The sequence below is a fragment of the Dipodomys merriami genome, unplaced genomic scaffold, assembly GCF_024711535.1.
Source record: "Dipodomys merriami isolate MVZ:Mamm:240054 unplaced genomic scaffold, mDipMer1.0.p SCAF_181, whole genome shotgun sequence".
In the NCBI taxonomy this organism is placed as follows: Eukaryota; Metazoa; Chordata; class Mammalia; order Rodentia; family Heteromyidae; genus Dipodomys; species Dipodomys merriami.
Window position 1 is genome coordinate 213,999 of NW_027203171.1, and position 14,313 is coordinate 228,311.

At 35.8% G+C, this 14,313-nt stretch overlaps 1 pseudogene; it reads left to right on the top strand.

The window, feature by feature from the left end:
* Positions 1–12,560: 12,560 nt before the first annotated feature.
* Positions 12,561–12,660, top strand: LOC138830058 (U6 spliceosomal RNA; annotated as a pseudogene).
* The last annotated feature ends 1,653 nt before the right edge of the window (positions 12,661–14,313 follow it).

The following is a 14,313-nucleotide window of genomic DNA, read 5'->3' on the forward strand; positions in this document are numbered from 1 at the left end:
GAAACTATGGGACCTAGGTTTCTTTGGGCTTGGCTTACTTCACTTAATATAAATTTTTCCAAGTCTTTCCATTTCCTAACAAATGGGGCAATGTCATTATTTCTGATGGAGGCATAGAATTCCATTGTGTATATGTACCACATTTTCTTGATCCATTTATCTACTAAAGGGTATCTGGGTTGGTTCCATAACTTAGCTATGGTAAATAATGCTGCAATAAACATAGTTGTGCTGGTAGCTTTAGTGTGGTCTTGTTTGTAAACATTTGGGTAAATGCCCAAAAGTGGGATTGCTGGGTCATAGGGTAGGTGTATGTGAAGTTTTTGATGAACTTCCATACTGCTTTCTAAAGTTGTTGAACAAGTTTACACTCCCACCAACAATGAAGTAAGGTTCCCTTCTGTCCACATCCCCTCCAGCATCTGTTGTTGAGTTCTTGAGTTTTGCCATTCTAACTGGGGTGAGGTGGTATCTCAATGTTGTTTTGATTTGCATTTCTTTATGGCTAGCGAGGTTGAGCATTTCTTCATGTGTCTATTGGCCATCCTTCTTTCTTCTTCAGAGAAGTTTCTCTTCAAGTCTTTCGCACACTTATTTATTGAGCAGTTGTTTCTTTGAGGATTTGTTGTTGGGGGATTTAATTTTTTGAGTTCCAAGTATATTTTAGATATGAGACCCTTGTCCGTTGTATGGCTTGTGAAGATCTTCTCCCAATCCGTGGGCTTTCTATTGATCTTGCTAGCTATGTCCTTTGCCATGCAGAAGCTGTGAAACTTCATGCAATACCATTTGTCGAACCTTTCTTTGATTTGTTGTGTTTCCGGTTCTCTATTAAGAAAATTTCAGCCTGAGCCAAGGAGACCTAGGGTTTCTCCTATTCCATCCTGTAATATTTTCAGAGTGTCAGCTTTGACTCCGTGGTCTTTGATCCATTTGGAGTTGCTTCTGGTGCAGGTTGATCTATAAGGATCTATCTGTATTTTTCTACAATTAGTTAACCAATTTTGCCACTACCATTTACTGTAGAGCCTGTCTTTCTTCCATTCTATTTTTTTAGTTCCCTTATCGAAGATTAGATGGCTATAGGTCTGTAGGTTCATTACTGGGTTTTCAATTCTATTCCATTGGTCCTGAGGTCTGTTCTTATGCCAATACCAAGCTGTTTTGATTACTATGGCTTTATAGTATAGTTTGAAATTTGGTATTGATATTCCTCCAGCAGTATCCATTCTGTTGAGGAGCCTTTTGGCTATTCGGGGTATTTTATTGTTCCATATGAATTTTTGGATTGCCTCTTCTATTTCCTTGAAGAATGAGGTTGGAATTTTGATAGGTATCATGTTGAATTTGTAGATAGCCTTGGTAAGTATTGCCATTTTCACGATGTTAATCTTTCCAATCCAGGAGCATGGGAAGTTTTGCCGTTTTCTATGTTCTGTTTTGATTTCCTTTTTCAAGATTTTAAAGTTTTCATCGTAGAGGTCCTTCACTTCTTTGGTTAATTCCTAAGTATTTTATTTTTTGTGTGGCTATTACAAATGGAGTTGCTTTAGGACCACATTTCTAACAGTGTACACTCAACATATGTAATGTGCATGTTCATCTATCTTTATATGAATTCTTGAGTTAAAAATCTATGGTACAGCTTAGCCTTTAAACTCACAAAATGTTTGTAATTTAAAAGTTGATACTACTGGAGAAATAAAACCTAAGAATGTAAAGGAGTCAGGGAAGTTCAGTTTTCATCCAGCCTGGGCAGAACAGTCTTTGAGAAACTATATATAATTAACCAGCAAATAGCTGGATTGGAAGAATGGCTCAAGTATTGGAATACCAGTAATGAGCAAGATTGCTGAATAAGATGTTGAGGCTTTTGCATACATGCAATCATACAAATATATACAGAGGCACTTATATGTGCACAAATACACATATGAAGCAACTCTCAGAATATGTGGAAAAGTTAGAAAACAATAGAAAACATGTCCTGAGTAAGGCTAGAATCAAGTGATAATTTTTAATTTTAGAAAGTCCTCAAGTGAACTTTCTTCAAAAAAGTTTGACTATTACATAGATAGGGACCAGAGATAATAAGAGAGACAAGTAATCATTATTAAAGTGATCAGATCCATGGAGGAATGAATCAGAGACTCCTGCCGTGCATCTGATAATATTCATATCCTGTGTCAAATGTTAGAACATGTTTGAAAATAGTACATGAACACTCTGAGCACTGCAGTGGATAATATTCCTGAGAAGTTCAGAATTGCTAGTCTGTATCTAGATTAAATAAACAAGAAACTATGGAGGGGCAATGTGATACAAGGCTAGAATTCTAGCACTCAAACTAAGATAGGAGATTAGATAGTGGAATTACACATTGATACCTTTGCTGGACCAGGTAGTATAATTTTGTCTTAATAAAACGAACCAAACAGGAAAGGAATACAAAGTTGGACATTTGGGCTAATTTTGTCATTATGTTTTGAGAAGTCAAGTTTCCTATTGAAATGCAACTCATATATAATCTTCAGTTGTGTTTTAAATGCTCTCTTCATTACAGAACATTGTTAGATGCAAAATGGTTAGTGATTCCCATCCAAAATTTGAAAAAGTTAGTAATCATCACGCTGTTAGATTCCAAGGAAACGATGAAGGATTACAAAAACTTAAGCCTGAAGAAATAGCAAAGTTAATCTAATGAAGGACTATGTAGATCTTGCTAAATTAGAGTTTAGATTTAAAATAAATATTTTGGTTTTGATTGTAATTTCATATTCTATAGGATACTTACAAAATTCTTTTTAAGTAGAGTGTTTAATTGACAAATTTACAAATGTTTCTTGCATTCTATTTGCCTACAATATTCTCTCATGACAGTTATAATTAGAACTCAATTAATAGATAATTCCAACACTGCATGTATAAAATGATAATGTGAATAATGTAGACAGAGTTGCCAATAAATGGATGACATTAATTTATAAATTTAGAAAAAGGGCAATTTTTTGAAGCTTGGGTATAACATGGTATGAAGAGAATAATTGTGTGACATCTTTCTTCTACCTGTATGTAACACAGGAAGCAAATTTCTTAATTGCGTGCCTCTGTATACAGTGAGAAAAATGCTAGGTTTGGGATTTGTTTTTATTTTTGTTTTTGTTTTATTGGTTTGTCCTATGGCTTGAACTCTGGGACTGGACTGTCTCTTAACCTGTTTATGCTCAATGCTCGTGCCCTACCACTTCAACCTCAGCTCACTTGTGTCTGTCTCTTGCTGAGAAGTTTATTGGAGATAAGAATCTAGGGATCCTTCCTGCCTGGGTGGGCTTTTGTCAACATCTACTGCATTGGGGTCCCTGGATAATGGTAATGAAATCACCAGAACATAGGGGATGCAGAGTGCAAACAGCAATTGCCACTGTATGCTGTGCTTTATTTAAATGGTATTTAAAGACAAGCAAGCATGATCTTTGCCAAGATTTGGTCAGAAGACATTCACACAAAAATTTCAACAGATACATTTTTACTTGACCTCTGAGACAATGTCTTGGCATATTATTATCTAAACTATTTTAGAGCAAGCTCAAACCACTTCTTTAATATCAGGAAAATGCTTGACCAGCTGCTCATCTATTCTTAAGCAAGCAGAATAGCTACTTCCTCAGCTCCCAGGAGTCTGTGACATGTGTTTTGAGACAGGCAGAAAGAACATTTTCCCTCTTCTTCCCGGCATGCCAAGAGCTTTCCTAATACTCAAATACAGTCCGCAGATAATTCTGAGGCCGGAGCCTGCATCATTCTGCCCCTTTAACATAGACCCTGAGTCTTCACAATTTCCTTCTTTTTTCTTTTGTTTTAAAAGTAAAGCTTTCCACAGGGTTATCATAGATGCTTGCATTGGTTTCATAAAAATGAAATATAACAGTACAAGTGCAAACAAAATAATAACAATCATGTAGTGGCCATAGTTTCAGCAAACACCTGCATACACCTGGATTCAGATGTAAAGTCTTTGCAGGCCCTTAAATATGTATTCACATCCCCAGATTTTTTAATAGGCAAAAGGGTTCGTCTACAGTCCTCATTAGCATTCTCATGAGCCAACATGTGCAGCAGTTGTTGCCATGCAGCCTCTCCCACAACAGTACGTTTCAAGGTCACTTTTAATCGTGATAAAAATTCAACATAGGGTTTATTAGGTTTTTGAATTACTTTAGTCCAAGAGCCATAATGCTCTCTACCGGTGGAATCCTTTCCCATGCCTCAATACCTATGTCTCTTAACTGCTCATGGATCTCTTCAGGAGAGTTTACTTTTATATGAGCATCCGCATATTGTTCTGTTCCACTTAACATTGGAAACGTTATGATCTGCAGGTGTGGATTACTGCTCTGTGCATTTTGTCTAGCCCTTTTTGTACATAACTCAGTAAACCACATTTGCCATTGTAGGTATTTAGGTGTCTTAAGCAAGGCTCTACAAAGCATCTTCCAATCCATGGGAGCAAATTATTGTAATGTTGGGCAAGCCCATTAAGCAATTCCTTAACATAATGAGACTGAGGACCATACAACTGCCTTCTTAAGTTTACCAATATCATCAACAACAACACCTTCATATCTGGCTGGTTGAGCTATACCATTCATAAAGGGTGGTCGAATTACAGGATAAGAAAAAAATAGGCATTTCATCATCAAACTCACTGTATTTCTTTCAGATTCAACCCTTCCAATTGTTTAACCAATGCATCATCAATATTAGAAGCACCATCATTTGTACATTGTTTACCAAAAGTATCATGTACATTAAATTGTAACTGAGCAATCAATTGAGGAACTGTAGAATTTCCAGATAAATACTGCTGTATTAAATTCTAATCATGTATAGATTTATTACATTTTACATTAGTAATAAAAAGGTATTAAAATTCCAATCACATTTTAACAATAACTGTTTGTCCACAACCAATAACGTTTTTCCTAACCATCCTACTGTCAGTTTAATAATATTAATCTGTGTTTATAATAGAGCATAAATTTCTACCTGTGAGACCCACTTCATGTGAATCCCGGTGCCATTCTTCCACAAAGTGCTTAGTTTGTAAGGCAGTGTGTAGGGCAATTCAAGACACCGCAGCAACAATGGTAATAGAAATTAAGTTTAAGATCACAGATACAATGGCTCCAATCATACGCTTTGTACGTTTTAGTAGTTTGGTAAAAAAAAAAAATTCAATAACACTATCCAAAGGATTTTGGGACCATTTTCTTCCTAATTTAATAGGTAGCCAAATATGAGATCTTTGTTGTAATATCATTGTATTATCACTGTCATTAAAATTAAGAGAGGAATTAACGCAAGAATAAGGAGACAATTAAAACAAGAAATAGTAGGAGAAAATGTAAAATTTCCCACTAAAAATACATAAGGCAGAGGTACACAAGCAGTTACATCATAAGATTTGTACAAAGTAAAATTATTAAGTGGACGCAGAGTTCGACGTCCTTGAAAATGATCCATTTGATAGCATCACGGGTTTCAGCACCGCTCTGACTTTCCAAAGATGAGTCTGAACAGCAGTGGGTGCAGCCATGAAAGCCCATTGAGCATCTGCAATGCCTCCATCTCCCCAGGCCATCAGTTGATTTCCAGTAAGTGATTCATTAATGGTTTCCAGCATCCTAGTAACATTTGATAAATCACATCTGGTAATATTCCATTCTGAACATGTATTAATAAACTGTCCAAAAGGTCCCTAATTAATAAAATTATTGAACACTTTTCCAAATTTTCCTCTACATTCTTGCCACACAAAAGGCTGATATTTTAAATCAATATAAGTAAAATCGGCACACATAGGTAAGGATAACTTGCCAACAAAGGTGACACTTTCCCAGCTACTATTAATTGACCAAGTATTTAATCACTGCAGCTGTGTTCTAGAATTGGAAGTGCGTTTCCCAGGTAAAACCCAAAGTTGCCAATTCATAACTAAACATGGAGGAGGCCCCAGACAAACAGGCAAGGAATGAGTATAGTAAGTAAAATTTAAAAAGCTACCATCATCCTTATTGTAAAATGTCAAATTATTCCAAGAAGGAGACAAAACAGCAGGAACATTATAGATGGTTATATCCATGTCTCCCCAAACAACAGGTTCCAATAAAGGAGGGTTAGGAACAAAGGCCCAATAAGTTAAATTAGCCTTAGCATGGACAGAGTTTACAGTAAGCAGGGCACACATGGCCAAGAACAAGTTCTCAGTCGTGACAGGTTTACCATTGCATTGTAACATCTTTTGTCCTTCTCCAGTCAACTTTTTAACCTGCCACCAGGTGGGCAGTGGGGATTTCTTTTTCCTCAACTGGTGGCCGATTCCTTGCAGGATACGGGGCTGTCCTCCCTGGGCCGTGTCTGTATCCATCAGGCAGGAAGCTAGTATTGTTTCCATGCTGTATAGACAAAAAACCCTATCCTCGCCCCTTATGTAATAATTTTCCTAGTTGCTATTCTGCATCCAATGCAATCTTAATCCATATGGGAGCATTTAAATAAGGTTTTTCTGATATTTGTTCAAAATGGCACTCAGCTCTAGTTAAAATATCTCCTTGTGGTAAGTTTAAAATATTAAGAGCAAAAAGAGCTTGATGTAAAATTATTTTAGGATTTTGCATGGAAAACCACAAAATATTCATACCATCATCCAAACTTTTCCTCCTTTTAAATTTTTTGATTTGTTGTTTTAGTGTTCAACTATGCTTCAGCAAGCAGAAGAGATACTTCCTCAGCTCCCAGGAGTCTGTGACATTTGTTTTCAGATAGGGAGAGAGAACACTTTCCCTCTCTAGCCTGGCATGCCAAGAGCTTTCCTAATACTCAAACACAGTCCTCAGATAATCCTGAGGCCAGTGCCTGCATCATTCTGCCCCTTCAAAATAGACCCTTAGTCTTCACAATCTTTGAACTGTAATCTTCCAATCTTCACCTCCTGATTATCTATGATAGTTAAAAAAGTATAAATATAAATAATATTTTCAAGAATACCAGTGGAGGAAAAATGATGCAACCCTGTTTATAGTGGTGTTCTTTCCAGAATATGGAGGGCATCACATTAGCAGAGGTGCAGTGTATTTCACAATGGGCATAAGCTATTCTTGATATGAATTAAAGGAATTTTGAGGTGCACCCTACAAGTGGGAAACTGGTGGGCTAGGATGACTTTATGGCATGAATCCTGTGATTGATGGTCATAGAAATAATAGCTTAATCTGATGAACATCTTCTTAATCTTGAAGAATTAATTATCACATGCTTCATAGTTTTATCCCATATCAGAATGTGGCTCTTTTTCTGTTCACTTCTCAGTCTGTAACACCCCATTGGAAAATGCATCTACTGCAGAATTACATGACATGCAAACAGGTATATTTTGAATCTCTCAGGTATGGAATGTTCAGAATTTGAAAATGAGTAGTTATTAGTCATAGGAATTTTGAAGAACACATACATTCTGTCCTATTAACAACTTATTTACTTTTAAAAGTTATGCGTTTCCATAGAATTAAATTGTTTTCTGTTTTAGTAAAACAAAGTATTAATTTATTCTATTTTCAAAATATTGGTAAGTATATTGTGAAAAAATTGTCTAGTTGGATATCATTCAAGTTGATGACCCTCTGATAAAGAAGAGGTAATTAATTCAAATTAGATGCCAAATAATACTGATTTTTAAAAAGTTACTACATAAAGAATAATATTTCCTCTACAAAAACAGTGAAAATTTATTTCATCAGCTTATTTTTTAAATTTAATTTTAATGTGAAAGTGATGTGCACTGTGGTTACAGCCATTGTAAGGTAGTGAATACATAACTTTTCAAACGTGTTATCCCCTCTCTCATTTTTCTATGTTTTTCTTTCACCCTAATACCCCTCCCAAGTTGTAATGTACATTTCCAACTTATTGTCTTGTGAGAATTGCTATTGCATTGGTTTGCTGTTTGTCCTTTTTCTCGCCATTTTTTTTTTGTTCCTGTTCCCTTCCCTTATTAAGGTAAATGTATACACAATACACAGGATACCAAAATCAAACACATCAGGGGATAAACCATAGGGGAAAATCTCAAAGAAAATAGAGATCACATAGTACATCAAAAAAAGGCAACCGCAAATAAATATCTGTTTCCATATCTTGGAGTTCATTTTGCTCAGCATCACCTTATATGGTCAAATATATGCATAACAAAGTCACTGGAAAATAGTAGTTTCATGAACACTATATCATGAAAACAACATATCAACTGTTTTTGATGGTAAAGGTGGGATTAAGATTGGTGAATTCACGATTTTGATAAAGGAATTTCAAAAGATTTAAAAATTTATGAAAGGTAAATTTTAATTTTTCAAACTTTTTAACAACTTAGCCTATTAAGAAAATTTAACATTGTCTGGGAAAATAGGCTTTCATGCAAAGAAATCCGTGGAGACTTAACTGAGAGGGAGCAATGTGGGTGAATTTGGCTTATTTTCACACTAAACAAACAAACCTCACAAACCTTGCTGTAAATCCTGTAGGTTCCCTTGAGAATTGTCCTTACCCAGGAAATATACTCTCACTGTGTAAAACAAAGTTGTACTGGAATTTAAATTCAAAATTCTTTTTAAAAAAGACATCAAAATTTGTGAATTGACATTTAATTACCAAACAGTAATTCTCTGAAAAAGAAGGAAATATAATTCTAAATCACTTGACTTTATTAAAAGTAAGAGAAAAGAGTAATGAAGAGAGATGAGAGAAACCATAGAGGACTGTTTTGTCTCCGGTGGTATAATGGGTTCTTGATCTTGATTCTTCCATTCTATCTTCATAAGCTATGAAGCCACAGCTCAGGACTGGAGTAACCAGTTCAGACAAAGAATACTCACAGAATGGGGGCTGGGAAAGTGGCTCAGTGGTAGAATGCTTGCTTTGCATGCCTGAGGCCCTGGGTTCAATTCCTCAGCACCACATAAGCAAAAAGAAAAAACCAGAAGTGGAGCTGTGGCTTAAGTGGTAGAGCCCTAGCCTTGACCAGAAGAGCTAAGGGACAATGCCCAGGCCCAGAGTTCAGGCCCCACGACCGGACCCCCCCCCCAAAAAAAAAAACACAGAAGAAAATATTTGCAGTAGATGTAGGTGACTTATAACCTTAGACAATCTATTTAAATCTCTTTAAAATTCTCCCCTACCCTAAACTGCCCTCTTTGAACAGCTTTGTTTACTTTTCCCAAGACTGCCCTTCATTAACTGCATAAAATTTTGTGAGGTCATATAAATACTTTCTAGGGATTGCTGTTTGTTTGTGATTTTTGTGTGTTTTTGTTTGTAGTTGTGTTTTTAACTGAATTTCAAAAGGTTGTGCAAGTGTGTTACAATTAAATATGTCCATCTAATTGTCCAATGTTCTTGGATCAGAGTCACTCCTATCATTCTCAACCAACCCTTTCTCCAAATTTATTTCAGATTTACCACTTCCTTTATTACATGTGTACATTGAGTATTCTAGCTGTACTTGCCCCTTGTTCCATTTTCATTCATTCTATGTCTTTACTATTATTCCTTTCTGGTTTCACTTCCTGATATTCATTCTATTAAACTGTCTGTTAATACTTTGAAAGGTTTATATACATTTCATGGAGTTTCAATCCTACGTATACTTAAACTGATGTCAGCATATATTTCCATAATTCATTCATCTGTGATAACAATTTGCAAGACTGGAGACGTGAAGCACCTAAACATGATTTTATTCTCATCTTTTTGGAGGATTAATCTTTAGTCAACAAGAAAGTTTAAAAATCGCTTAGAATTTATAGCTAACTACCAGTTTTTATAAATGGCTTTGTGCAATGGTGTGTGATTATTTTATTTTACATAGGATATTTTCTACTACCTATAAGTTTTGGAAAAAGAAGAAAAATAAAATTTACTACTATAGAGGAATATGATAGAAATAGAAGATAGATTTTAGGTTTGTCACATCTCTGATCAGTACCCATATTCAAGACTTAAAGTCATATTTCTTACTATGTTAGACAGATAGGGAAAATATATAATAAGGCAACACATGATAAGGCAACTATTAGTGACTTTTTAAAATGTACCTTCTTATGTGATGAAATTTATTTTATTAGCTAATATTTGGGTTTGAATTATGGGAGGCTGATCTATTTAACACATTTCTGGAAGGCACCTACTGAACAACGCAAATGCTGGGAGATACTATTTCTACACTTTAATGAATGGTTGAACTTATTGGGCATTAGTGCTGGGTAAATAAATCAACTCTATTGTAACTTGATTCCTACACTTGAGAAACTTTTAATGTCACTATCATCTACTTGTCAAGTGTTATTTTGGTGAAGATGATTCTAGAAATTTTATTTGAAAAGGAATATACTTGAAGGAGATTAAATGTAGGTTATCATTGGTTTGAGAATGACAACATTTTTATACTACAGAACCAAGTTTTACTGAAGTATCAGTGTTTTGAAGCATTAGGGTCTTCTCAATTAGTTTTTTAAAATTATATTTGACATCTAAGTCAAATTTTCCTAGCCTTGGTAGAACAATTATGGATTTATCATTCCAGGAAATTTTTTGGCCTACTTATCCTGGACTGAAATTTTTCATTCATCATTAGGAGAGAGGTATTAAAAATAATCTTGTGACATTTGTGATTTTCTTTACTCATATGGGCTTGTCATCTGTAAATTGAAAGTTTGACTACAGTACTTTCACTCATATTTTGTAGTCTCCTCTTTCATTTGAAGTTGCCTTAAATTTCACAATTGTTTATTGCTAATTACTGCAAGGAATTGGGGCTCTGAAATATTATAGGAAATGAAAAATTGAGATGGGTCTTCAATTACTTTCTGTTAGCATGTTGGATGGGCCAAGGTGAGAAGACTTGCCATTGTTATCTGATGATGCAGATAACCTGGGACCTGGTATCCTCGGACCCGTGGGTACTGCAGAAGAATAATAGCTTTTAGGCATAATATGGAGAAAAACACTTTGGGACCAGTGAGTTAATACAATAAACACAGCAGCAGTGTAAAATCTCTTCTAGATTAGAGGAAAACAATACTGTGTGTGTTTTTTTTTTTTTTACTATGTGAATTCAGAAGACCAAGAACACATAGAAGGTATCACAAGTTTATACCAAAGACATTGCATTGATACTTTTTATATTCGAATATATATTCTAAACCTAATTATTTAGGTTCCAATCTATTTATGGGAATAAATTTCAATTTATTTGTCAAATTATAAATTAATTCTAGTAAGATTCACTGTGTGAAATTTAAGATCAGCACATACAAATATAATATATATAAATATATATAATATAAGAAATTGTTATGCATTGTTCTGTTGTGGTTAGGGTATCAAAGGCAAATCTGTTTTAAAGTATTATTCCATTATCTCTACCTCAGTTTTTGGTAGAGTTAGACCTAAAGCTTTACCATTTGTAAATGTAAAGCCTGGAGGCAAGAGGAAACACTTTGATTAAAACATTACCAATTTAAGGCCTAATATCGAGGAGAAATATATAGACTTCTCCAGGAGCTATGGAAATATTTGGTGATACAAAGTCAGTAGTGTAAGTTCCTGCCTGGTTGTATGGTAGACAGGCCAGAATATTAAGTAAACATGCATATGAACAACTTTTGCACCTTCTTGGCTTTAGCTACTTTTGAAATAATAGGTATAATATACAATTATATATATATTGTTTTTGTTGTTTGGGTCCGGTCGTGGGGCCTGAACTCTGGGCCTGGGCCCTGACCCTCAGCTCTTCATCTCAAGGCTAGTGCTCTACCACTTGAGCCACAGCACCACTTGCGGCTTTTTTCTTTTTCCTTATGTGGTGCTGAGGAATCAAACCCAGGGCTTCAGGCATGCAAGGCATGCAGTCTACCACTGAGCCAACTTCCCAGCCCAAACAATTATATTTTGATAAAATACCTTCTATTCTGAACAGTTAGGTCTGAAATGTTCATCTCTCTATGATCCCTTGTAACTAAGATTAGTTTTGTTTCAGTAAGACAATCTATGCTGTCAGTGTAAGATATTCTGGTTGGTCTGTTCCTACATGGAAGAAGGGTAAGGGTCAGGAAGACATTTGTGCCACTGAGACCTCATTTAGGAAATTTTAAGCTGCAGAAGTTTAGAAGTAGATCTTAACCAAGGCTTACTTTGAATCCATTAGCTCCACAAAGATAACTCAGTTGATAAATAAGTACTTGAAAAGCCATCACCTTTGGACTTAGCTGTAAGGCTTCAAAATATGATCAAATTTAAAATGAAAATGACAAAATAGTCATTGACAAAAAATTGCAAATGTGAGTAATCGACCAAACAATATATTTTTTCCACTATAGACAGAAATTTAGAGCAATAAGATCAATAGCATTTTTAGGAACAATAAGGGTTCCTTGTTACAAATAGGCAACCATGGATATGTGCCTGTATAAAGATTGCATCAATAACTACTTAAATTTAGAGGATACTACATGCTTCAGCAGCAGGTCTACCCAAATTACAACAATACAGAGATTAAAATGGTACTTGCACAATGATGGTATGAAAATTTGTTAAGTATTCCATATTTTTCATTCTTCAAATGCAAGAAATGAAAAACAGTTGTTAAAAAGTTGATTACAAAATAACAAGTGTAAAAGTACATGTAATTCATAGAATTAAAGGTTAGTTTGACATCAGTGTATTAAATCTTCACCTTAGAAAGGCCCTTACATAGCATAACCTTTATAAAACTTCAAATTAGATAACATTGTCATTTTATCCCAAAGAAATAAAATTTAAACCATGCTCATAGGGGGTTCCGGGAAGATGGTGGAGGAGAAGCTGAAGGCTAAACAAGCTCTCGCATAGAAAGCAGTTTTAGAGTTCCAGTGAACAGTCCTAAGCCAGAGAATCACACCACGTATGCCATCACAGTACACAGAATTAGGCCAGAGAGGGAGAATCCAGGCAAGGAGGCAGATCTGAGTATTTGCCAGCAGCTTTGGCAGCAGCAGCGGCCATAGTCGCCATCCTGTAACACAGAGAGTCCAGGACAAAGGAGCCAGATGCGGTGGGTGAGCAGATTCTACTCAACACCAGCAAGAACTGACAAGGAGCAGACATCTTCATCCTGCGGTTCACAGACCAGAAACGACCCACGAACCAAGACTCGGCGAAAGTAGAAGCCTAACGTCCTCACTCCTTCTCAGGGAGCAGAGGAGAGAAGGCGACCCCTCCCCCCCACAACCGGACATCTCCATCTTGGATATTGACAAAGCTCAGTGGAGCTGCTAGCTCCAACTAAGGCCTTGGAAGAAAAGTAGAGTCATTTAGCAGGTCACAAGAACCGAAATTGACCTGCCAGACTCAGCTTCACCCAGGGAAATGTCACCCAGCTCAGGCGCAAGCCCCAGGAATGGCTTTCTTCACTGGGTAATCAGAGCCAGAGGCTACCCCTCCCTTAAGCAGCCTTGACAATCAATTGAAATTCAGTAAACATAAACCCAGAGAGTGGCTCCAGCCTGGGCTCGTGAGTTTCTAACAAGCTAGCCCCCAGGAAAAGGTAATGTTTGCTGAAAAGCCTCAACTCTACCCAGAACCTAGCCTCATCACAGCATCTCCAAACGAAGAAAAAGCCATCTCCCTCTTTTGTGATAATCAAAGCAGATCCCCCTCCCATTGAACTAACCTGAGAGGAGGATCGCAAAATCCTGGGTAAAGCAGAGCATTTTTTGGCCTGTTTAAACAAACTGACTTAAGCAACCAACCAAGCCACAGGAAAATCAAACACCACAAGCAGATCAGAGACTCCAACAAGAGGCTGGTTACAGACACAAGGGAGATACAGAATTTTTCCCACCACTCCCAAAAAAAGCAAAATCTTTTTTCTATTTTTTGTACATTTTATAAAAATAATTTTCTAAAACTTTTTTTTAATTTTTAATTTTTAACTTTTTTGAAAAAAAAATGTTTCCTAGTACCTTTTTTTCCCTCTTATACTTTTTATTTTAGGGGTATATTTGTGTGTGCATTTTTCTTTCTTTTTTCTTCTTTAAATTTTTTTTTTGTTTTTTGTTTTGCTCTATTGAACTTCTGATCATTTTTTCTTTCTTTCTTATCCTTTTCATCTTTTCTTCTCTTTCCTTCTTTTTTATGTGATTTAATTGTTTTTCTACACATCCTCAGATATACCCATAGTCGATTATTAGACCTTATCCCCCATTGTGAACACAATACACAAAT